The sequence below is a fragment of the Pinus tabuliformis genome, chromosome X (assembly GCF_031772625.1).
Source record: "Pinus tabuliformis cultivar Carrire ecotype Pingquan chromosome X, CPIR1, whole genome shotgun sequence".
In the NCBI taxonomy this organism is placed as follows: Eukaryota; Viridiplantae; Streptophyta; class Pinopsida; order Pinales; family Pinaceae; genus Pinus; species Pinus tabuliformis.
The window spans coordinates 176,951,556-176,976,849 of record NC_142308.1 but is presented as its reverse complement, the minus strand read 5'-3'; positions in this window follow the sequence as shown (position 1 = coordinate 176,976,849).

The window sequence follows — 25,294 nt, the reverse complement described above, 5'->3', positions numbered from 1 at the left end:
GTCTTTATTTGGGGTCCATTTCCTTTATTTTTTCTTTGACCAATTCATTTTCTTGCCTTTTGATTATTCTTTTAAGGCATACCCTCTTTACATTTTTTAACTGTCTGCTTCTTTCACAAAAATGGAACCTTAGTACCACGGAAGATGACCATTTTTGGCACTTCCACTGTCAATCATGAGAAATGAAAACCTATTGATATAGGAGGCTAACAATGACTCCACTTGGGGATGGCTTTTCCAGATGAAAAGCCAAGAACAGCAGGTCAGATTGCCTCATTCCTCTATTCTTGCTGTAGTCTGAATTTCTCTGTTGTTGGAGACTATTGACCAGGATCTTAGATACTTACAGGCAGTACCCACTGAGCTGATTTGTTGTGAAGTTGCAGATCTGTTTTTTACCTGTTTCTGAAATTTTTTCTCATCACCTTGATAGTTCCTCTGTGTTTTTCCTTGCTTTCCAATGCTAGGATCAAAACATATTCCAAAAAGAAAATAGTACAGCATCCTGGTCTTTCTCAAAATATGCTCCACTTGGTGCTTTATTTATCTGCTGTAAATGAAAATACTTTGAAAATACAAATATTTATGTACAGTATATGCCTGTTTAGTGTTTGATCAAAGGGAGTCAAAATAATGCTTGAGCATTCTCCCATTGACTGGGCCTTCCTTAGTTTTTGATCCATCCAAACTCCTTAGAAAATAGGTGTTGTTACCTTGTATAGCATAAATGACATAAGGTCCCTTCCATAAAAAATCAAACTTGCCATGTTTGCCTTTGTCCTCCCTCCTGGAATCCCATCTTAACACTTTGTTTCCTATAAAGAAATCTTCAGCTTTGGTTCTTTTGTCAAATATTCTTTTGAGTTTTTCTTGTAGTACTTGGGTTCTTTGATAGACTTCCTCTCTTGTTTGCTGTAGGTGAATTGTCTGATTGATTCTTCTTTGAATATCATTGGGCTCAGCTTGCATTTCTTGCAGCAATTTGATCACAGGAATTCCTAAAGATGAGGGAAACTTTGCTTCTAGGCCATAAACCAGTTCATATGGACTTATGCCAATTGATCTCTTGGTGGTTAGTCTGTCTGCCCACAAGGCATTGACCAACTTCTTATGCCAATTCTTTTTGTTTTCTTCCAAAACTTTCTTAATGATATTGATGAGACTTTTATTGGAAGACTCAGCTAGGCCATTACCTTGAGGATAGTAGGCAGTGGAATGAACTAGGGTCATGTGATACTTGTGACAAAAGTTGATCATTTTTTTGGATTTGAAAGCAACAACATTGTCTGTAATAATTTTATCTGGACAGCCAAACCTGGACAAGATGTTGGTTTCTAGGAATTGTATAATAATGGAGTCATTGGCTTGCCTACAAGGGATGGCTTCTATCCATTTGGTAAAATAGTCTGTGGCAGTGAGAATCCACCTATGCTGGCCAGAGGATGGAGGGTGAATTTCACCAATGAAGTCTAAACCCCATTGTTGGAATGGTCTCTCAGTTGAAACTGGTTTGAGTGGTAAAGGCAATAGCTTTCTCTTGCCCTCAAAAATTTGGCATTTGTGACAAGACATTACAAATTTCTTCACATCAACAAACACGGAGGGCCAATAAAATCCAACCCTTAGGATTTTATCAGCTATGGACTTCCAGTATAAGTGTCCTCCACAGTCACCTGCATGAAATTCTTTAAGGACATTGTCAGTTTTTTCTAATGTTAAGCAATTGAGTAAGATCCCTTCATGATTTTTCCAAAACAAAACACTTTCAATAATACAAAACTTTGATGCTTTCATTTTCAAGAATCTTTTCTTGGTTCTGGACAACCCTGGAGGAGCTTGTGGGTTTAATAATACAAAACATATATCAGCATACCATGGGGATTGCATAAAGGCTTGATTGATCTATGGAGTCGCCATCTCCTGTTCGTCGTCCAGTTCATTAATGTCAAGGGCTTGAAAATTGGTTTCAGTCATCAGTTTGGCTAGGCCTTGTCCTTTTATCAGTTTGGTAGGTTTAATCTCAATGTCATATTCTAAGATATTGGAAATCCACTTGCCCCTCTTGCCTTCAATTCCTTCTTGGGTTAAAATGTCTTTGACCACTGCATTAGGAACATAGGAAATTATATGAGAGTAGAAGATATAGATTCTGAAGTCCTTGATGGCTTTTACCAATGCATAGGCTTGTTTTTCCATGATCTGATATTTCAAGGGAGCATCCCTAAGGGCTCTGCTAAAAAATGCAATGGGTTTTTCACAGCCCTGGTCATCTTTTTGTAACAGAACAGCAGCAATTGTATGTTCAGATGCAAAAGAAAAAATGATAAAATCTTGATCAAATCTAGGGCTTGTTAGGACTGGTGTGTTTGTCAATGCCCTTTTGATATCCTCAAAGGCTTGTCTAGCTTCCATGGTCCATTTGACCTTGGAATCCTTTTTCAGCATATTGTTTAACAGTCTTATGAGTTCAGCCAAATTAGGAATGAACCTCCTCAAGAAGTTAATTTTTCCTAGAAAGCTTTGTAGTTCTTTGATGTTTCTTGGATGTGGTACTTGTAGGATAGCTTGAATTCTGTCAGGATCAATCCTAATACCATCTTTTGAGATTATATGCCCCAGGAGTTTACCTTCCTCTAGCCCAAACAGTGATTTCTTTGGGTTCAAAGATATGCCATATCTTCTACAAATTGTGAAAACCTGCCTCAAGTGTTCGAAGTGCTCTTGATCTGATTTTGAAAAGGCGGTCAGATCATCAAGATAGACAACTAGGAAATCATGGAGTTCTTTAGCGAAGGCAATATCCATTGCTCTTTGGAATGTGGCCCGTGCATTTTTAAGCCCAAAAGGCATTTTGACATATTTGAATGTTCCCCAAGGTGTTGTGAAGGCAGTTTTGTCTTGATCATCCGGGTGCACTAGAATCTGATTGAATCCTGAGAAACCATCTAGTAAAGAGATCCTAGCAGCTCCCACTACCCTTTGCAAGATATGATCCATTTTTGGTAAGGGGTAATGGTCCTTGAGAGAGACTTTGTTCAAATTTCTTAGGTCAACACACAATCTGATTTCTCCTGTCTTTTTCCTAGTAGGCACTAGGTTTGAAATCCACGTTTGAAATCCACTCTGAGAATCTGATTGGGGCAATGATCCCTGCTTCATACATACGTTTAACCTCTTTTTCAATGAGGGGGAGGAGCACAGGGTTCACTCTTCTGAGTTTTTGTTTGAAAGGCTTTTGATTTTCTTTTAAGGGTATAGTGTGCTGGATAACTGATGTATCATAAGATTTAAGGTCCTCATAGCTCCAGGCAAAGACATCTTGAAACTCTTTGAATAACTCAATGTATTTTAGTTTCTGCTCAGGTGGTAATGCTTTGGATAACTTAACCATTTTGGGATTTTCAGGAGTCCCAATGTTACAATCTTCTATTTCAGCATTCAATGGTTGCATTTTTGGTTTTCTTGAGATATCATTTGAATCAAACAGATCCTCCAAAGGGGTTAGACCTGTGGGCAGAAAATTATCCTTTAGCTCAATTACCTTAGCTTCTGTTTCAGCCATTTCCTCTCCATCTGGTTGTTTCAACTCCCGTATAGTTTCCTTGTCAAAGGTGGTAGGATGTAAAACTAGATCAGCTGTTTCAGCTGATATTTCCTGTGTAATTGTGCATGCCTGTGGTTGATCATCTCTAGTGCTAGTGTCAATGTTCATGCCGGAAAATTCTTCCTTTAAAGTGAGGAAGTTATTTATCTGTGTATTACTCTCGAAGACTTGCCAATTCTTGATGTTATCTGGAACCGAAGGTCTGTGTTTGATTTCAACAGTAAATGTATGATTGGTTTTGAAAGGCAACTTACAAGTGCTGGCAAAGGTTGCCAAGCTGTGAGCATGTAGATTGAGTTCTCTGGAAATCTTAGTCAATTGTGATTGTGAGAAGCTCTCAAGTACCTGAATAGCTGCTCCCTTATATGCTCTCAACCTCAGATCATTTGTGGTAAAGTTTCCTTTAATTTGTTGTATGATTAGATCTGAATCCCCTAAGATTGAAATTTTGGTTGCACCCAAATTTTTAATAAGTTTGAGACCTAGCAAAAGGGCTTCATACTCAGCCATGTTGTTTGTACATCGGAAGTTTAGCCTGTATGCATGGCCCTCAGCTTGGTCATTGTGCATATTATGAATCCACACTCCTGCCCCAGCTCCTAACTTGTTTACAGAACCATCAAATTCTAAATACCATAAGGTTTCATGATCAAGATTTGGATTGAGATCACTAGAAAGTTGGATCATGGGTAGGTTGGTTTCTTGCAAGTTACTTGACACATCATGTTCCTTTGTCTTATCAGCTATATCCACAGTCCCTTGGTCTTTGAAAGCGCGTTGCTCATCTAACTCCTTCGTCTCTACTATCATTAATAGTTCAGAATAAGCTTTGTTGCAGATCTCAGCATTGTAGAGAATAAATGAATCCATGTCAGAGTGTATTGAATAGATTGGGAAGTTTTGGGGTTTGTCTTGACTGCTTACCACATATTTCATCAAAGTTTCACGATATAATCTCTTTGGCTTCCCAAAGACTGAGATAGTTGCATAGGACATATCCAATTGCAAAGATCCTTGGAGTTTGGCCCCCCAGGATCTGGACAAGAGCATGCCATACTTAGGGGGTATGTCAGCTACCACTACATCCATCAAGATAGTTTTGGTTGGGTATTGAACCAGGGAAACACATAAATCTTTAATCAAGCCTAAGCACCTGACCTGGCTTGAATCAAATGAGAATAGATCTTTATAAGGTCTTGTGATGTCTAAGTCAAGTTTTTCCATTACAGATTTGGGCATTAAGTTGTGTGAGGCCCCAGAATCAAACATTGCGTTATGTAGGACCTTGTCATGAATGTTTAGACTGACATAAAAGGGTGGAACCCCTCCATTTTCTGTTTTTCCATTAACCTCAGGTCCGAATAGCAACTCAGGTTGGTCATCTAGGACATTCACAGCATCTTTATTGTCTGACACTTGGAGTGACTTGTTAATCTACTGCCTGTATACCTCATGTTTAGCCAATTCCAAAAGAGGGACTGATATCTTTAGTTTACTTATTTCGGTTTCCAGGTTAAAAGGCTTTTCCAATTGAATTTTGGCATTAAGTGCAACAGATTTTTCCTTTTCAGCTGAGTTATCAATGATCTTTTGCTCATAGTTGGCTTGATTTTGAGTAAAACCGGTGCCATGTTTGTTTCCTGGGGGGGTATCTGCCCTTGCCTTTGACAGATGGGGTGGAGCTGGCTGGTTTTCAGAGGGCTGTTGTTCTGAGATGTCCTCCACCATAACTTCTGTGGTGTTTGGGTTTGAATTGCCAGCTAATTGTGGGGGAGTACTCTTATCATTGACTCTTTTTGGTTGCTTATTATCCTTTTTAAGAGGTTCAGGTACATCTATTGTTCTGGTCCTTAGTTTGTACTGTTTGTGTACCTCATAAACAGCTGCATCATAACCTTCTCTGAAATCAAATGATTCTCCTGACTTAGTGTGGAATTGATTGTGATTGTAAACCTCTTGGTCTTCTTGTGTCAAAAAGACTTGATTTTCACTGTCCAAACCCATTAGGTTGATGTGAGGATCCTCATTAGGTTCACTAGATGTGGAAGCCTCAGCATAGTTTTCTTGGAAAGGAGGTCTGACATGCTGGTCAGGATCAGTCCTTCCAACATTGGGATTTTGATTCTTTCTAAAGTTTGGGTTTCTAATATTGCTTGTTTGACCTTCCCATGATGATTTTCTTTCTATGGTTTCCACCCTGTCTCCAAGTCTGTCCATCCCTTTGATGATTGCATCTAGCTTTTTCTCAAATGATGAGGGTTCTTCTTTAAAAGTAGTTCTTCTTTTAGTCCTTGCCCGGTTTCTCTTAGCAATCAGATTTTCCTCTACACTTACAGCTATGTTTTGCATGTCTGCTAGGGTTGCGGGGGCTCTTTCTCTTAGTTGATATGCCATATCAGCATCAAACCCATCAGGGAATTTAATCAATGCTAAATCAGGTGGAGGCCTAAGATTTTGAGGAACGGCATTATAAATAGTGTTGAATCTAGTGCAATAGTCCAAGACAGTTTCTTGAGGGCCTCTCCTTATGGTGTCATATTCAGATAAAATGTGTAGAGGGTCCTTTTTCTTTTCCCATCTGTTCAGGAAGGACTGGTAAAGGGCACCCGAATCAGCTATAGAATTTGCAGCCAGTGCCCTGAACCAGGTTCTTACTTCACCTGTCAGGCTTTGCACGAAAATCTTCATTCTCACATCATCATCATCTATCTCATAGTTTTCAAAGTAGTCTTGCATTTTCTTGGTATGTTGTAAGGCAGTGTATGTACTGGTTCCATAAAAATAAGTAATCTTACTTTGGTAGTCCTGAGGCATGGCCCCAGGATTACCAGGTAACTGAAGGGGTGCATAACGATTAGCCATATTTGGGGGGATAAGTGGTACAACTGGTAGAAAAGGAACAAGTGGAACAACGGGGACAGCAATAGCAGTTTGTGTGTTGGGTGTAGACAATATGTTTTGTGAAGTGGATGATGAAGAGGGGGAAGAATGAGTTGTATGAAGGTGAAACGATGGTTTAGCAGGGGTTGGAATAAAACTTTCCTGAACTACCTCAGGGCTAGATTCAGGAGATTGTTCTGGTTCCTTCTGGTTCCTAAGAGTTTTATGGATCAAATTTGGATTGTCGAAAACAGGTGGAGGTTTTGGGTCAGGATTTAACCTGGTGTGCCTGGTTCTCTTTTTAGGAGCCAGCTTCTGAACTTGCTTTTGGTATTTTTGAGAATATTTTTAAAACTGTTTGAGGAACTATTCATGTTTTTGGAACCGCTGCCTAAAAACAGACAGTAGTTGAAAAATACGCTCTCTCCCCAGCGGAGTCACCAATTATGTTAACACTCAGGTTGTTCCCTTTGACTCCCAAGGGAATACGGCCGAGGTAACCACTAACCAATCTTTGGGTCACAGGTTCTAGCCTACCTATGACCAGAGAGGGCTCTCTCTTTATGATTTAACTTTGTTTGTATAATATTTTAGGCTAGTTATGATGCTCAAGGTTTTGTTTTAAATTTTGCTGGATGATGATTTCAGTCAAAACAGATGTATGTTTACAGGGTGATCTAGGCCATTGGGCATGGAGTCAGTGATGTTTAATTGCTTGATATGTCTATGTTGATACAACAGTGATGCTACAGAGCCAGATAAGCGTCCAAGGAACAATTTTTTAAATCTGTGAATGGATGTGATGGAATCAGGGTGTGAAAGGCAGCTAAGGATCTTTCAGTAAGCTAATATGGAGAACAGTGGGAATATTACTTAGGAGCACTGAAGAATTCCTGCATAACATTCATATATATAGAATTGATACAAACATGAGCAATTAAGAATTCATGTTCATGATTAATTCTGAAGAAAACATTTCAACAACAGAGATTGAATACAGGGTGTATACAAACATATCCTGTACTATTCTTTTTCTATATTATTAGATTGGTGAAACATGCATATGATTTAAACAAACATAGGAATATAAAACATAGATTAAGAAGACTTATTATTCCATTAGACAACACAGGAATTCTGCAACAGCACGCAGAGCATCATTGAGACATCAAGCATCCAAGAAACACTGAGCCTTTTCTAGCTTTTTGCATTAGATTATCTGAAAATATACAATACATTTGCCTTAGAGTGAAAATCACCAACCCCAAATACGCTGCCAGGGGAGGTATATATACAAAATTTACATCAGAAAAATATCTAGCTGGTGAGTTAATGGCTCATTAATATTGTGCCAACTCCTGGAACATTGCAGCTGAGAAAATAAATGCTGTAGTAACGTCTTAGTGTATTAGCTGTCCAAAATGGTCAGAGAATGTTGACTTTGTGACCGATGGAGTCGGTTGAAGCCGTGCTGCCCAAAATTTGCGCATTTCCTATGTTTTGGCCTGCTGTCGCTGTCCTCATGCTGAGTCACCCTTTTCGGCTGCCTTGTATGCTGTCCAGATTCTGTTTTTTGCTTTTGGCTGAGTGGAAGCTGACTAGGATTGATCAACTGAGATTACTGAGGCAAAATTTGCAGCATTGCCTGCCACCAATCCTCTTTGGGCAGTTGGTGTCTTCGAATTTTTACCAAGGTTTCATCTGCCTCTGTATATCTATAAAAATTTGGAGGAACCTCAAATAGGTGATTGATCTCATGTTCAATAAAAAATAGATTTTCAAGCTTGTCATAGAGGCCCTGCCCTGTTGGAGGCCCTGTTTCCTCAGAAGTACTGGCGGATGCAGTGATTTGATTTTCAATAAAATTTGTCATCCTGGTAGCATATTGCTCATGGGGGAGCAGTCTTCCTGTGCTGGTTAGTAGGCTGGGCAATCCCTTTTCTTGCAGTGCTCCCATTTTGAGCTTGTACTCATCCACCTCAGCCTGCATTTCATGACATTTTCTTTCTACAGTTTGTGCAAAATTTCTGAGGGTGAGCACTTTTTTAGCTGTAAGGACAGCATCTGTTCTGTTAATGATGTTCAGGGCTGCCAGCTCCTCCTTAGTCTGATTGTTGAGAAAATTTATCATTCTGTTGGCCTGCTCAGGCCTGTTCCCTAGTACTGTTCTGGCTTTCTGGATCTCAATTTGTGCTTGGCCAATCAATTCCATTTGTTCATGCACTGTCTTGATTGACTTCCATTGTCTAGTAAGGGAGTGGTCAATCCGGGCCCACAAAATCCTCTTTATTTCTGCCAGAGTATTTTCGGCCTGTTCCCTAGTACTGTTCTGGCTTTCTGGATCTCAATTTATGCTTGGCCAATCAATTCCATTTGTTCATGCACTGTCTTGATTGACTTCCATTGTCTAGTAAGGGAGTGGTCAATCCGGGCCCACAAAATCCTCTTTATTTCTGCCAGAGTATTTTCAAGTTTGAGCTCCTTTTCTAAGGCCTTTATTTTGTCTTTGAGGGCCTTAATTTCTCTAGACTGCTCTGCTACAGTCATCTTGGATTTGTCATATTTGGCCTCTAGTTCTGCCAATTTTTCCTTGGCCTGCTTGATCTCGGTTGCCTGAAGTTCCAGCTCTTTGATAGCCTTTGTCAAATCATCCATGTTTAAGCTGGAGTCAGGAGCTGTTGTTGTTGTTGCTGCTGCTTCCGTTGTTGCTGTAGTTTTTGCAGGGGTTACTGTTTCCTCTGTAGTGGTGGCAGTGGTTGAGGTAGTTTGAGGAGGTTGGGAGGTTGATTCTCCCTGTTTGTCTTGCAGTGCCTCTTCTAGCTCCTTCTCTAGATCAATGACTTTTTGATTCAGCTGCATTATTAGATCAAGCTGATATTTAGACTCTTTTTCCTTTTGCAGTTCTGCTGTTTGGGGGTGCTCAGTGGGGAGCAGTTTCAGCCTTTTCTTCAATGCAGCAATATCATCTTCCTTCTTTTTCATGAGGGCCCTCACACCCTTTGGGTCCTTAGGATCGTGTCCTAGGTCCACAATGATATCCTCCAGTGTCTTAATCCTGTTGTCCTTGGCCGTGGAGGACATTCTCTCGAAAGCTAACTGAATGTTGGTGTTATTCAGCGATTCTTTCAATTCATGGGCCATTGTGGCCCTGTCTACCAAGGTGGCATAGACCATTTCCCCCGTTTGTTTGTGCAGCTCTATCTGGTCCATGGGGTGAATGTCTTTTGCCATGACTTCCAGCTTTGTTTTTACAAAATCTGGAGCTGAGTGAGGCTGCGGCAGCTTGGGTTTGAAGTGGCTGAGGATTATCTTTTCCTCTTGTATATCATACACTGACATCAACCTCTCTTGCTTAGCTGGTGTTGCTTTGAGGAATTGCTTGTACACCTCTATTCTCAACAGCTCATTTTGTGCCTTTATCTCTTTGAAGGAAGCCTTGGTGCTTGAAGGCTTCTGGCTCTGCTGAGTGGAGGAGGACACCTGCATACCAAGCTGTAATCCATGCTCTTGTTGAAAAGTGCTTGTAGCCGTTTGCTGACTGTATCCTCCTTCTTTCCTTGGACTCTCAAGAAGTTCTTCGCTTATTTCTTCTATGACTGGGGAGTCAACCTTTTGCCTCTTGGCTTCAGGTAGCTGGGAGGATCCACTAGCAGGAGTGGACTCTTCTTTGTCCCGTTTCTTGCCCCTTTCCTCATGTGCAGGGGTCTGCAATGCAGGCACTGCTGGTGGTTCTGTTTGTGGTGGAGGGGTTTGCTCTTGTTGCTGCCCAATTGAGGAGGCAGGCTTTTCTTTTACTATCTCTTCTTCAGCACCCATTATTCCCTTGCCCTTGTCTGTGCCTGATGCTGCTGTAGATGGCGCCTGGGTGGCTGGTGCAGTTGTAGTTTTTGAGGTTCCTTCTCCAACTAGATGCGGCTGCTTGAAAATTACCTGCTGCACAGAATCTAAGTCAAGAGTTTTTTCCAAATCCTTGACATTTCTTTGCATTATTTCTTCTTGAGTTAGTTCCTCAACTAATGTGTCTTGTAACCATTCTTGCTGATTAGCATACTGCTCAAATTGTGGAATTTTACAGTGCTCATAGCCTAGCAGCCTGTACTTGACTCTTCTAGCACTGATAAAGCCTTCAGGGTCATAAGGGACCCACCAGAAGCTTCTTGATAACTTGTATTTATCTCTGAGGATTTGCTCAGCCTCTTGCCATTCCTCTTTTTTGTTCATGATAAAGGGGCCCAGGTGGTGTTTGAACTTGAGGTGCGCTTTCTTCTTGGCACTATGAAAGTGGGTGAGGTCAGAGTTAATAAGCTGCCTATAGTACTCCAAGGCGATTAGTCTCATTGGTACATATCTTGGGAGCCTGTATGGACAGAGCTCACAGCCATAAATTCTGATGACTGTGTGATTTTGGTATAGGTACCAATCACCTATTTTATAATTTTTGGATAGCTGCAGAGTTTTCTGGATTTCCAATGACACTCTAGGAGGAGGGGATCTCATCAATAGGCAAGAGACCGGGTAGACAAATTGATCAATAAATTCACAATATGAATATGGTGAATCTTGGACTTGGTGGAAAACTGATGACCAGAAGATGACAGACCTTCTTTCTCCCCTAGAATCCAGCTTTTTGATAGGGCATTGAAAAGCCTCGGACTGATAATACATGAACAAGTGGTAGATATATGATGAATATTTGAATATACCCTCCCTGTCCACTTTGAAGAGTTGGTCATGTATCTTGTTGGCTATGAATTTAGCAAAGTTATACTTGTAAGCAGGAGGTTGGCCTGGGCTGTAAGCAGCTAATAACACCAGCACTGTCTCATCAACGTGCTCACTGGTTTTATAGCCCAACACATAAGAAATCATGTCAACCAGAAGTTGGCCCACATCAGTAAAATGGACATGCAAGAAAGGAGGTGGCCCTGTGGGCTGGCGGTCAGCTCTCATAAATGTCTTGGTGATCTTCTGAATGTCAGCAGTGGAAAGCTTGGCACCTGTATCCAGTAGATAGTTCATGGAGAAGGGATACAGCAGCTGAGTTTGTTTGAAGTTGAGCATCTGGTTGATGGATTCAGCATTGATGTGGAAGAGTATGCTCCCAGATGGAGACTTGACAGCTCTATGATTTGGATCATAATTCTCAGCACATAAGCGGATGATTTCTGGAAAAATGTTAACAGATGGGAGAAAGTAATGAGGCAGATTGGATTCCCATATCCCATATGTGTCATTGTTGCTCAAATAGTTATCCCTCAATTCCCGGAAGGTCTGTAAATGGTTCCTGTCACCCACAAGGTCTTGGATGAGGTAATCTCTATCAGAAAGAAGTAGGGCCTCAAGCTCTTTGTTTGGTGGATTCATGGGGGAAACACTGAGAGCTGTGGGTGTAGCCATTGTATAGCCTTTGGGTGCTATCTTTAGAATACAGTTTCTGAATGTAACAATGTGAGTGTAATAGCTTGTAAATCTTTTTAGAAGTCAGGTGGCAGACTGAATGTAGGTGATGCCAGGTATATCTTCAAAGAGGAGTAGGTAGATTAAGCAGACTTGCCTCTGTTCTGCTCTGGTAAATTCACAAGGATTGTGAATAATGAGGATAAATTGCAGAGGGCGGGGTAGGACTATAACCTAGTAAAATTCAGTTCTTCAATTATATACTCGGCAAAAGGGAACAATGCCGGGCAGTTGGAGGGTCAATTGCAAATTAAGGCCGAGAATGGTTTTTCAACAGTGAATTTTGAACAAGGGGACAATGTGGATTGTTTTGGGCCAGCATTAACTGAATGACAGTCTTTAATTTAGGATTTACCAGGTATTTAGTGGAGAATTTTGCAGAAAAATGGCAAGAACATGGGCAAATGGGTAAATTTCGGCAAATACCTGGATAATTAACGCCGAGATGTTGCCGGGTTGAGCAATGGACGAAGAACGTAGCTGAATTGGTGAGTGGCGGCGTCTCAAGCTTCGAATTCGCAGCGTGGAGGCAATTTTTTGGAGCGAACGAGTCAAACGACTCTCTTTCTTTCCAGCGAAAATGACAAAAACAGTTGATTTTTGAGTTTATAATGGCAAATTTGGCAAATATGGGTTTTGGCGCTTTTGCGCGATGATGCCAGCATGATGTCATCGACGGGCCCGGGTACAGATGATGACGTGGGTGCTGAGCTGGATGCCAGAGTGGCGGGACACGGTGGAGGGGCGCGGGGGCCATAAGATGGCGTGGAGGGCGAGGTGGCGAGGTGGCGGGGGCCTTGGGCCTGACGTCATCATGATGCGGGAGTGACATGACAGGGGAGGCGGATTGCAGGAGAGCGGTTTATGGTTTCCCCGCACCGCTATTGAGGAAAGGCGGTAATGGGGAGAGGGGCTCCGAACAACCCCGGTGGCAGCCACGCGTCCAGCGTACGGGAGCAAAACCACCCGCTCACCGGACGCTAAAGCGCGGCAGGTCCACAGCGGAGAATGACCGCCCACCTTTGGATAGGGGGCATGGGAAGATCAGTGGCTAGCGGGCGCCCCGACCTTGCGTGCAAGTTTGGGTGGGGACCGCCAGACAATAAAATAATCATTTACATATTGCGGGTTTAGAACTTTGGGTTAGGGGGTTTTAATGCATATGGGTTAATATGTCGGGGTTTGATCAAACATTTAACCTTAGGTTTGAGTGCGGGGAGGTGGTTTTCATAGGTTTTCTCGGAAAAGGGGTAGGAGAGGGTTTAGTGTAGGCTATTAATCTAACTAGGGGTTAGAGTAATTCCCAAGTAAGGGTTGACTATAGTCCCTGATGGACTAATGTCTCCCATATAAGTGCTAATCAGCTATAGTGCTAAAGGGAGGGGATATTTATACATTTTCTGGGTTTTTTGCATAGAATGCTATAATAGTAGGGGGAGGGGTAGCACTTAGGGATTTATATAGTAAAATTAGAAATTAATATGAATTGGGGATGTGAGAGAGGGGTAAAGAGCTAAGTTTAATGAGTAAACTTAGTTTCAGAAGCAGATAGGAATGAAGAATGATTTTACACAGGAAATGTGGCTTCTTTTCGGAGGGAGATGCCACCACTTGACATGAAATTTACAAATGTGAAATGTAAGGAGGACTGTTTAGGCAGATCCTACAGTGCTCAAGGGGATGTTAGTAAGAAACTTTTGAAGGGGATGAGGGAAGTTAGTGATGGTTTGGTAGTTTGCCAAATAGGCCATTGCTCTTGCCTTTCTCCTACTAGTGACATCATATGTGATTTTTCTCATGTCATATGCTTAGATCTTGTATTCTACAACCTTCAACTGGCTACCCTGCCTAATATGCCTAAAATTCTTTCTTCCTTTGGATGGGTGCACTTAGCCTTGCAAACCCTGATAATTCTCTTTTCTTTTTGCTGTCCTCCTATCTAAGTCTGCCCTTATAACTTCCAAGGGCCCAGATTAAGCAGTTGGGCTCCTTCCTTTCTCTATCCACCTAGTCATCTGTCAAGCTTGAACTGTTTGAGCAGGTACTTCCTTTCTAGTCTACAACATGCAATTTAAAACATGGTGAGGCCCAGCTTGAGCTGTTGGACCACCCATTAAAGTAGTAGTGGCATTTTGGATTAGCCACTTTCATGGTCTTTATTTGGGGTTCATTTCCTTTATTTTTTCTTTGACCAATTCATTTTCTTGCCTTTTGATTATTCTTTTAAGGCATACCCTCTTTACATTTTTTAACTGTCTGCTTCTTTCAAAAAAATGGAACCTTAGTACCACGGAAGATGACCATTTTTGGCACTTCCACTATCAATCATGAGAAATGAAAACCTATTGATATAGGAGGCTAACAGGTGGCACAGAGAAGTGTGCAATGGTGCGAGATGCATGGAGATGTTGTAGTAGCGCAGATGTCAGAGAGGGAGCACTTTTCAGTAGTAGGTAGAGCTTCAGCATCAGAGGATGTTTCTAGCCCAACAGGGAGGTCAGTTGGGAGGTGCAGTGCAGATGCAATGCTGGGATATAGAACTAGCAGCAACACAGATGTAGTTAGAGATCAAAGTGATAGAGGCTAGAGCAGTTAGATAGTGAAGAGTACAGAGATGCAGAGTTTTCAGTCGACAGAGGCAATAGCAGTCAGAGACTTTGATGACAGAGCAAGTGGACCGGCCAGATGTGTTGCATGGAGAACATTCCAGAGTTACAGGATCGGGTTTGAGTGGAAGCCTTTCTTGTTGAGAGGGAGTGTTGAAAAGTGTGCAACAAGAAATGCTTGTTGAGAATGCAACAAGATGATGGAGCTTAGTGAAAAGAGTCGCCTTCACTAAGTGGGCCCGTAGGCAAATTATGGCGCAAGTTCTATTTTTGGATCCTAGCAGGGATGATCACAGCAGGAGTGACCACAGTAGGGATGATCACAGCAGGAGTGACCACAGCAAGAGTGATCACAGCAGGAGTGATCACAACAGGAGTGATCAAAGTCTATTTTTAGACTGGCTGTCAAAAATAGAAAAGTCAAATATTATTGTCTCATAATAATATTTGGACTATAAACTTGATCTTATTCTCTTGGAGAACTTCAGTTTGAGCTACAGATGTGGCACATGCAGCTGTCAGAAGGAAGTATGCTTTCTTTGTGGGTCAGTTGAGTTGTTGCATGCATGACTTCAGTTAGAACTCAATTAAATGAGTTTGGTGGAGTTGATTGTAGAGTTAATGAAGTTGTGTTCAGTTTGACTTGGTTAAACTAGTTGTAATTAGTCTAATTGCAAATAAACTAATGACGAGTTGTTAAAATAATTATTAACTCATAATGCAACTATAGAATACATCAGTTAACTCAGTTGCATGTTAGTGCATGTTTAGTTTAGCATGGACAGGTGTTAGAGGATCAGATTGCTATCAGTTGTGACTATAGTTGTGCATGATGATTTGCACAATCAAAGGGATTGAGTATGCCAATGAATTGGCCAATACCAAGTATTATAGCCTCTGCTCACATCTTTCCCAGTGTGAGTGATTCTTTGGAGGTTAAATACGAGTTTGGTAAACCATTCTCGTTCATTCTTGAGCAGGTATTGAGCTGTGGAGGCAGGAAAGCAGTGGAATAGATTTGGAGATCCGATCTAAGCTGTATTGTGTGTAACAGGTGGAGCTGGTACTAGATTGCTTGTGATAAGCATTGTACTTTGTAATGTTACATGATTCAATCAATATAATATACACCCTGGGATACATACTGTGTTAATGAGTTTGATTGATGCTTCTATGTGCGCCTGTGAATGTTTCTGCTTCTGTAAATTGATGATCAACGTAGAGGAGCTCATGTATTCTGCAATAGTACATGATCAGGATAATCTCCATTGAATATGTGTCATATTATTCAAAATTTCTACAGGGGCAACACATCAGCTTCCAACAGCTACTCTAGAAATGCCACACCATTTAAGGTACAAGTTCATTTTGAAATCCCCATATTTGAGGGTTAGATAGACGAACATGCCATCAATAAATGGTTAAATCTACTAGAAGGTTATTTTTCTATTCATGATTTTTCCTATCAAGAAAAGATTATTTTCACTCTTCTCAAAGCAGCCCCCCACGTCAAGGACTAGTGGGAAACCTAGTACGAGCAGAAGGATGAAAGTACAGGCTCATTGTTTTCAGCTGCACCCACTTGGGATTCATTCCAAGATTTCATCAAGGGGTTATACTACCCAGTCGGAAGCTATGAGGATCAATAAATAAAGTGGACCACGCTACGGTAGGGAAGGGACCAAGATGTGCCAGAGTTTACCAATATTTTCCATACCCTTTGCAAAACGTTGTGTATCAAGGATTTGGAGCAGCATTTGATACTCAAATACCGCAGCTACCTACACAAGTACATCCAGGAAGAAATAGAATTCCTGAACATCCCCTCACTTAGCACGACATACTAATACGTCGTCAAGGTCGAGAAAAAGTTTAAATAGAAGAAGCGAGACTTTGGATCTGTGAAGCCGAAGCAAGGGAAAGGTGCCCCCAAATCGCAGAACAAATGACAAAGCCAAGGTGGGGCGGCCCAAGACAACCCGCCAAAGCTACAAGCAAAGAATAGCATTGTGAAGATGAAAAAGGACACAGGAAAGTGGTGTGAGTTCCATAAGAGCTCCACTCACAACACAAGTCAGTGTCGGGCCAAACAGTCATTGGTGGCCGAGCTAAAGGTTTCAAAATCAAATGCATGTTTTGACTCTAAGTTAGAACCCGACAAGGGGAATGACAAAGGGAAGCAGATTATTGATGTGGAGCCCAATGCCACCATTTCCACCATGAAGATCCAGAGAAGGAGGAGCATCTCTTCCACTCCCAAATGTGGGTAAAGGGCTCCCCACTATAGTTCATTATCAACAACAGGAGACAAAAGAACCTCATTTTGGTAGAGGTCATGAAGCGGCTGGGATTACCAACCACAACACATCCACAACCATACACCATCGGGTGGCTTCACCAAGGATGGGATCTTCGTTTGAGCCAGTAGTGTTGCCTTCCATATAACATCAAGCCCTTCACGGATGAGGTATTGTGTGATATTGCTCCCCTTGAAGTTTGTGATGTATTTTTAGGACAACCTTACTTATGGAAGTGACATGTTGTGTATGAATCAAGGCCCTGTGCTGTTATTGTTACTTTTGGAAATAAGTTGTACAGGATACCGGAGGTAGCATGCCTATTGCCATCTCTTTGATTACTGTAAAACAATGTAGTAAGCTCATTTCCAAAACTGGGAATTTTTTTTTCCTGATGATACGCCCTCAAGGAAAGAAGAAGATGGTGGCCACGACCTCTAGACAGGGCCCCTCCACATGACAACTACAGATGGACAAGGTCGTAGAGGAGTACGAGGATATCTTCACCTTCCCCGCAAGGGTTCATCTACACTGTTAGGTCAAGCACTCCATCGATCTGACCCCAGGTACGCCGTTGCCCAATGGACCAATCTATCATGCTCTGTTATGGACAATGATGAAATCAAGAGGAAAATTTAGGAGCTGCTACAAAAAGGTCACATCCGTCCAAGTTCATCACCCAGTGGGAGCCCGATTGTGTTGGTATAGAAGAAGGATGGGACTTGGAGACTCTGTATTGATTATTGGGCATTGAACAAGATCACTGTCCATAATAGGTACCCAATCCCACGGATTGATGACCTCTTGGACCAACTGAAGTGGGAAAAATATTTCAGCAAGATCGATTTGAAGTCAGGATATCACTAGGTACCAATCAAACCCTCCGATGTGTGGAAGACTGCCCTCAAAGCCAAGGAGGGCCTTTTTGAATGGTTGGTTATGCCTTTCAGATTAATGAATGCTCCTGCAACCTTCATGAGGCTAATGGATGACATCTTGCAGCCATTCACTATCTCATTTGTAGTGGTATACTTGGATGACATCCTGATCTTCAGCTAGAGTTTGGGAGAGCACCTCCACCACATCTGACGGGTTCTCCAAACACTGGAAACACAAGTTATGTGCCAATTTGGAGAAATGCACTTTTGGCATGACCCAGGTTAAGTATCTAGGATACATTATTGATGAACAAGGGGTACATGTGGATCCATCCAAGATCCAAGTCATTCGAGATTGGCCATCTCCAACCACTTTGACAGAGCTCTGTAGCTTTCTAGGGCTTGACAAATTCTACCGTAGGTTTGTGTTGGGATTTTCTCATATCACTTGGCCCTTGAGTCAAGTCACCAAGGGAGGAGCAAAAGAAAAATTCTTTTGGTCTGAATCTCAACAAAAGGCATTCACATAGTTGAAAGATCGCCTCTGCATGACACCAGTGCTCATATTACTAGACTTGCAACAACCATTTGAGGTCGAGATAGATGCCTCTTACTATGCTATTGGAGCAGTGCTCACTCAACACAGGCATCCAGTGGCATATCACAGCGAGACACTTTTAGACACAGTTTGTAAGTATCCCACTTATGACAAAGAGATGTATTCCATTGTGCAGGCCTGCTGACAATGGAAGCATTACATTTTAGGGAAGGAAATGATCATCCACATAGACCACCGACCCCTATAGTTCATACAGACCCAAGGGAAATTGCAGAATTATTTCCATCAGAAGTGGTCCACATACCTGCAACAGTTCCATTTGAATATCAAGTATAAGAAGGGTAGCACCAATAATTTTGTAGATTGCCTCAGTCGACCACCGATCATGGCATTAACCACTGTGCTCAAATCTTGTGGGCACGAGACTTCTAATTGGCCACTTCTCTACAAAAGTGACCCAGAATTCAGCCACACATACCAAACAATCTTGGAGGGTCAACATGTTCCATATTTTCACCTCGAGGATGCCCTGTTATGCCACCTGGGTCACCTTTATGTTCCTTCAAGTGAGTGTGCCAAGATGATTTGTGCAGCACACTACAGTCGGGTTGCTAGACATTTCATGGTTGAGAAAATGGTGGCAGTACTGTAGAAGTATTTCTATTGGCCAAATATTCGACAGGATGTTAGGAAGTACATCAGATTATGCATTGCCTACACCATTGCCAAACTGACCATCAAGAAGAAAGGTCTCTATACCCCACTGCCTACCCCTAGTCGACCTTGGGAATCAATCTCCATGGATTATGTTAGCGCTTGAAATTTCACCTCAGGCTGAGAAAGGTAAACTTCAAGGCAACATCAAACCACTTAGCCTCGTAGCTAGCCCTACGGGGCAGGAGAGGGCTCTCTCCGGTCTATCTCGGTAAAGATATTCAACGAGCGAGATAACCAATGAGGAAACACTGATTTTAGGCTAGTAAACTGATAAAAAGGTTTGATTTGGGATTTTTAGGGTTTTGGTGGAAAATTGGGGAAAGGCAATTCTGGGTGCGGGGATTAGACACAGTTTTTGCAGGGGGTTCTTTGGGGCAAGGTAGGAGACTGTATTGATGCCTTTGATAGAGGTGGATGGATGAGAATGACCAGTGAGGAGTTAAGGAGAGAAAGCAATAACCTTGAATTCCCCTTAAACAGTTGAAAACATTTATATTAAGCAAACTTAAAAGCAGAGCATGACAGTCATGAATTCTACTTTACCACTTCATTTGCCTAATTTGCAGAAGGAAAAGTAAGGAAATGATTCACATAACACACTTACAAGTACAAAGAGAAACACACCATCAACACATGTGACCACAAGAATCCCAAAAAGGACTGCAAAACACTGGTCTTCCTTTGCCAAAAATTGCAGAGATACAGTGAGTAATACAATAAGAGCTTCTCCCTCAAGAGTCCAACCATGAAAATGAGCAATAAAGTACATAATATAGATCATCTAACATCTTTCCATGCCTCTAGGGGTCGAGCTCACTATCCTAGGAGCTGTTTCAACCACTTCTAAACTAAGCACTGAAAACTAGGCAGTCAAAACAACTTGCCTCTATAAGCTAGGAAACCAATTCATTCATTTAATTTTCACCTATTTCATGAATGAATCTTCTAGAAGAGATACATAAGTGTAAAAGTATCAAAAAATTACATTATTTACATCAAGTAGGATAACAATCTACTCCAAAAAGTCAAACATGGTCAAATCTGTGTTTTTCTGAGCTGTACAGTGAAATTTTGAGAAAATTGCCTGATAGGTCGCGCGCCTCTGCCTGACGGGTCGCGCGCCTTTGAGGGCACTTTTGGGGCACTTCCAGGTGTCAAAATTGAGCACGAGTAGGCTTGTTGGAAAGGTCTATGAGTCTACTTTCCAACCCAACTAGAGTTTCTGAATTTGGTGGTCATTTGCCCCTCCAAAATTGCAATCTCCCAAGACTGCTTTTTGTGTCTCAAAAATGTGGCAGAAAGTCATTTTTTGCTTGTTTTTTGACTTTCTGGAGGCCCAAAATTTCATAAAATCTCTTGGAAATGGATGAGAATATGTAAATTTTCATGACAAATCTGGAAATGCTGAGTTTTTGCAAAATGGAGTTGCCAAGAGAAAGGGTCGCGCGGGGGGTGAGACCCGTTAATGGACAAAACCTGTAAATTGCCTGAAAAAACCAAAATTGACCCAAAATGTTCAAAATTTCTTGGGATTTGTGTTGTGGCTAAGCTATTTAGTGCCTTGCTCCTTCAAGGAAGCTTCGGCCAAGATGTGGAGGGGATCGGGCCTTTTTCTCCTTTTTTGTGCCTTGGCCAACCGCCTTTGGAACATCTTCATCTTCGCCTTGCACACGTGCATCCTCACCCAATAATGGTTCTTCATGTTTCTCAACAATTTCTTATCTTGGTTGGCCTTAGCCAACAGCCTCTCCAAGTGAGCATTGAGCCGGATAAGCATGGACTCTCGCTCAGCGGGCAATAGATCACCGGGTCTTCTTCTATTCAAGATGCGGTCTCCACGAATCCTCCACAACTCATCAAGAGCTTGCTCATCTTCCAACTGGTTGTTGCGCTGCTCTAGATATGAGATTTTCCATTGTGCCCCCTCTAATCTCCTCTGCAATGCATCATTTTCAGCTCTAAGGTGCTGAATGATCTCCTTCGACTCTAGGCTAGGAGAACTGACATTAAGATCAATAAGCTCTATATCTGGAACACCTGATGGTTCCTCATCAATCCTGGGCTGTTTGCCCCTCTCTGATACCTGTGCTACTGAAGAAAGCGAGGCCCCTTCCACCTGCTGTGGAGAGGTCGCTGAGCCGATGAAGAAAGCGAGACCCCTTCCATATGCTGTGGAGAAAGTACTCGCCGAGCTGCTGCAAATAAGGCCCTCTGGCCTCTCTGATAAGTAACCAAAGGTGAGGAGCTGACATGTCTAGTGACGGGGATGTCATGCTGCTGTGATGGTCCTCCCTCCTCGTGAACAACCTCAGGATGTGGCGGGGGTGGTGCTGTGAAAAGCTCACGAGAGATGAACTCCTCCCATGAGATGCCCTGCTGAACCAACTGATGTAAGACCACAAGCTGAATCAAACCATAATGGTAAAGGCTCCTATACTGCTATGCCGGGCTCTTCCGGTGCATCACAGGCACCATCCTCTCAATGTTCTGGCAGAAGAAAACAGGGATGTTCATCATCCGTACCCGTGTGAAGTGCATCAATAGGCAAATATGGTACGAATATACCTGTGAAAATCTGCCCTCACAGTTAAAATAGAGCATGATGAGCCTCATCATGGGAGCATACTCACTCCTGAGAAATCTGAAGGGAAACACACCTGTCAAGTGCCTCATGAGTGCTGGTCTAACGAAAGGCTCAAAATGAACACTGTCCAACACCTTGCGCTTATTCCATACCTCTCCGACATTAGGTATCCCTGTGGCCTGTGCAATCGTTTCGGGTGTCAATGTAAAGTCCACCTCGGCAAGGTTGACATGTCCATCATGCAAATGTAAAACAAATAGGTGATTTAACTCTCTGTGATGCTGAATCCGAGAGATCCTCTCGCAAAACTCATAACAAGACATATACCGGAAACATGAGACTGCCATAGGACAAGCCTGTAAATCTGTCAAAGAAGTGGGCTCCTCTCTCTTATGATGACCACCCTTTCCACCCTTATGAGGCCTCCTCTGTACCTCAATCTCTGAAGCTGATGCATGGTCATCACTCTGCTCATAGGGTTCGGTTTCTGACATTGTTTAAGGAGCAAAGTGGCTGAAATGTACTGTTGTTTCTGCTTGGTAAAATGCTGATTAAAATGCTTAGGAAATTTGGCGATTTTGTTGGCTCCTTGGATGAATTTGCAGGTGATTTTATAAGGAGGATGATGACGGGTCACGCGCCTCACCCAACGGGTCGCGCGCCACTGACGGGTCGCGCCCGTTAGAAATTAACACTGCTGGAAGGCGCTCTACGGGTCGCGCGCCTCTGACAGGTCGCGCACCTGGTCTGACGGGTCGCGCGCCTGTCAAGCTCACAAACTCAGCTCGAAATCACTTGCAAGCACTTGCTCAATGACTTGGATGCACAATGAGGGTCGATGGAGGGGGATTGGGCTTTTATAACTTTGATTTGAATTAATTTCATGCCCAAACCCACTTTATAATGTTTTTCTTTGACACTTTATAAACTTGACCTTTTCTTGGTTTCCTTTGTCCTAAAATTGACTGATTTGATGCTTTTCTTTGATGCTTTTTACAGGGATAGCATCTGAGGGATCTTGGCAAGGGAGCCAGGGTTACATGATGTCCTTTGAAGCCTTTTGAAATTTTACCATGTTTTACAAAATTTTGAGAAATAACCTTGGCTTTAAAAACAGGGTTTTTAAACCCAAGGTGAAAATTAACTGTACAAGATAGAATCTTTCGAAGAAACACTTTGAAAATCATCCCTCTGGCTTGCTGGGCACCTATTGACCTTCAGAAACATGACCTTAAGGACAAACTTGACCAAAACGCTAGACCTAGAATTTTGCTCTCAAGACAAGACAAGTAACTTTGAAAAAGTTTAATGACTGAAACAACTTGATCCAGCAGTGCCAAGAGGGGAATAAAGACACCAGCTCCTCCATCAGGGTTATGGCATGCCTAATGGAATGCAATAAGATGACACTGATGAGACACCTACTTACGCAAATGCAAAGAGCTTTGATCGCTGGTGGAGGGCTACTAGACCGACTCTAACATTGGCTCCAATGGGGATGGTAGCTCCTTGGAGGTACCAAGAACCTTAGACCTCTGGGAGAGCAGACCAGTGCTTTCAACCATTGGGCGATGGAGTCAAAAACTCAAGCTGAAATGCATGACTGAAAACTGATGACTTGACAACACAAATTGACTCTCACTCAACTAAAAACTGACTCAATACTTAAACACAACTGACAAACTGAAAATGATGCTCAAAGGGGAGCTTATTCATCACAACCTACCCTAACAGTTTCATTCATCACCAGATCAAGTGAAATGAAACAACCAATGCAACCAAGTAAGTATCCCGTCTGTTGGTCGAATTCTCTGCAAGTGCTCACTTATGAACAACAAGAGAGAACTACTGAAAGGCAACTCCCATGACAACTTGGAAACAGATCCGTTGAATGATATGAATTCTCTATCCACCTCCAAAAACACTGCATAAGGATCTTGAAATTCAAGCACACTGGAACTTAGCTCATCCAATGGATTACTTCTCTTCTCTTCATACCATGAATGCAAACTTTGATCTGAGCCTTGTGACGAGACCTCTGCTGAAAATGACAAAGAAACCGGCTGCCGGATCAAATTCATATCAGCACATGTTTCAAGCTCACATGTTAATGTAGAAAGACTTTGACTGCAAACCTCATCCAAAACATCAGCTATTGGATCATGAAAAACTTGAAAAGACTGCTGTAATGTATCCATTGAAAATGTATGACATCCTTCTAGCTGTTCATCTTGTTCTTGAGAGATTTTACGAGAATTCTGCCTTATAAACTGAAATGCTTCGAAACAAAAGGGTATAGAATCTTCCTGCATCATCAAATCATGTATTTCGTCTTCCACAACTTCATCTGTAATCTGTCCTTCAATTTCATTTGGTGGCTGTAAATATGATGCTATAGGCTGCTCAAGAATTTTGTTATCTGTCTCATCCTCAACATTAACACTGAGAGATTGCTGATTTGTTATAGGCTGTTCATTTGAAGATTTACTATGCAATCTACCCTTCAAAAACTGCAATGATTCAAAACAGAATGGTATGGAGTCACCTTGAATCATTATATCATGTGTGTCCACCTCTAAGTCTTCAGCTGCAACTTGACAATCAATGGCTTTCGGGGGTTGCAAATCTGAATATGAGAAGTCTTGAACAAAATCTTCATTGCTCTCAAGATGATTCAAATCAAGACTTGTTGACATTTGATTTCTGATTGCATGGTAGTTATCTCTGATGAACTGAAATGAATCAGAACAAAAAGGCAAAGATCCTTCACTTACTTCAAACTTTGCTGTACTTTCCTCGTCACTGTCATAGCTGATATGTGATGGCTGAACATTGTTTTCAAACTGCTGAAAATGAACTTCTTCCTCCCACAAACTAGCTGCTGATTTGTCTGTAAGATTAGCTTCTTTTTGGAGAACATAATCATCATCATACTGATCAAACTGAGGCAAATCATCAGTATAAAAGACATCATCAAGCATACATGTCATATCAACAGATCTCTCTTCGCCAAGGTGATCTACAAAACAATCATTATCAGATCTATGACAACTAGGATAAGAAACAAAATGTTTTGGATCAGCAACTTGTTCTTCTTCAATCAGCGAGCCATGGAATTGAACATCATAATCATTTCCTGCGGTGATCTTGTCCATCATCTTTTCTACTGCACTTACCAAAATGTCAAGCTTCACCTCTAGAGATGTCGATTTTTCCGGATTTATGTTTTTCATCTCTTCTTCCTTCAACCTTGCCCGTCGGATCAGCAGATGCGCCTCTATGTTTACTGCACTGTTTTGCATCTCGTGAAGTGTTGCAATATCCCTTTCTCTCAGCTGAAACTCCATCTCCGGATCAAAGGCACCCGGATAGTGCAAGAGGGCAGATCTAGGAGAAGGTCTTATATCAACTGGCATCGAATAATAAACTTGGTTAAATCTGGCTGAAAACTGTTGTACTGTCTCCCCTGGTAGTCTTTTCAGCTGGTTGTACTCTTCTACAATCAAGAAAAGGTTTTGTCTAATCATCCACCTGTCGAGAAAAACTTTGACGAACTGCTGGAAATCTGAGATGCTCATATCAGGCAGGGTTTTGAACCAACTCTTCACTTTGCCTTGCAAAGAAAGAGCAAAAAGCCTTATACTAACATCTTCTTCATCAACTTCAAAAAGATCTAGAAAATTCTCAACATTCTGCACATGTTGCTTGGCAT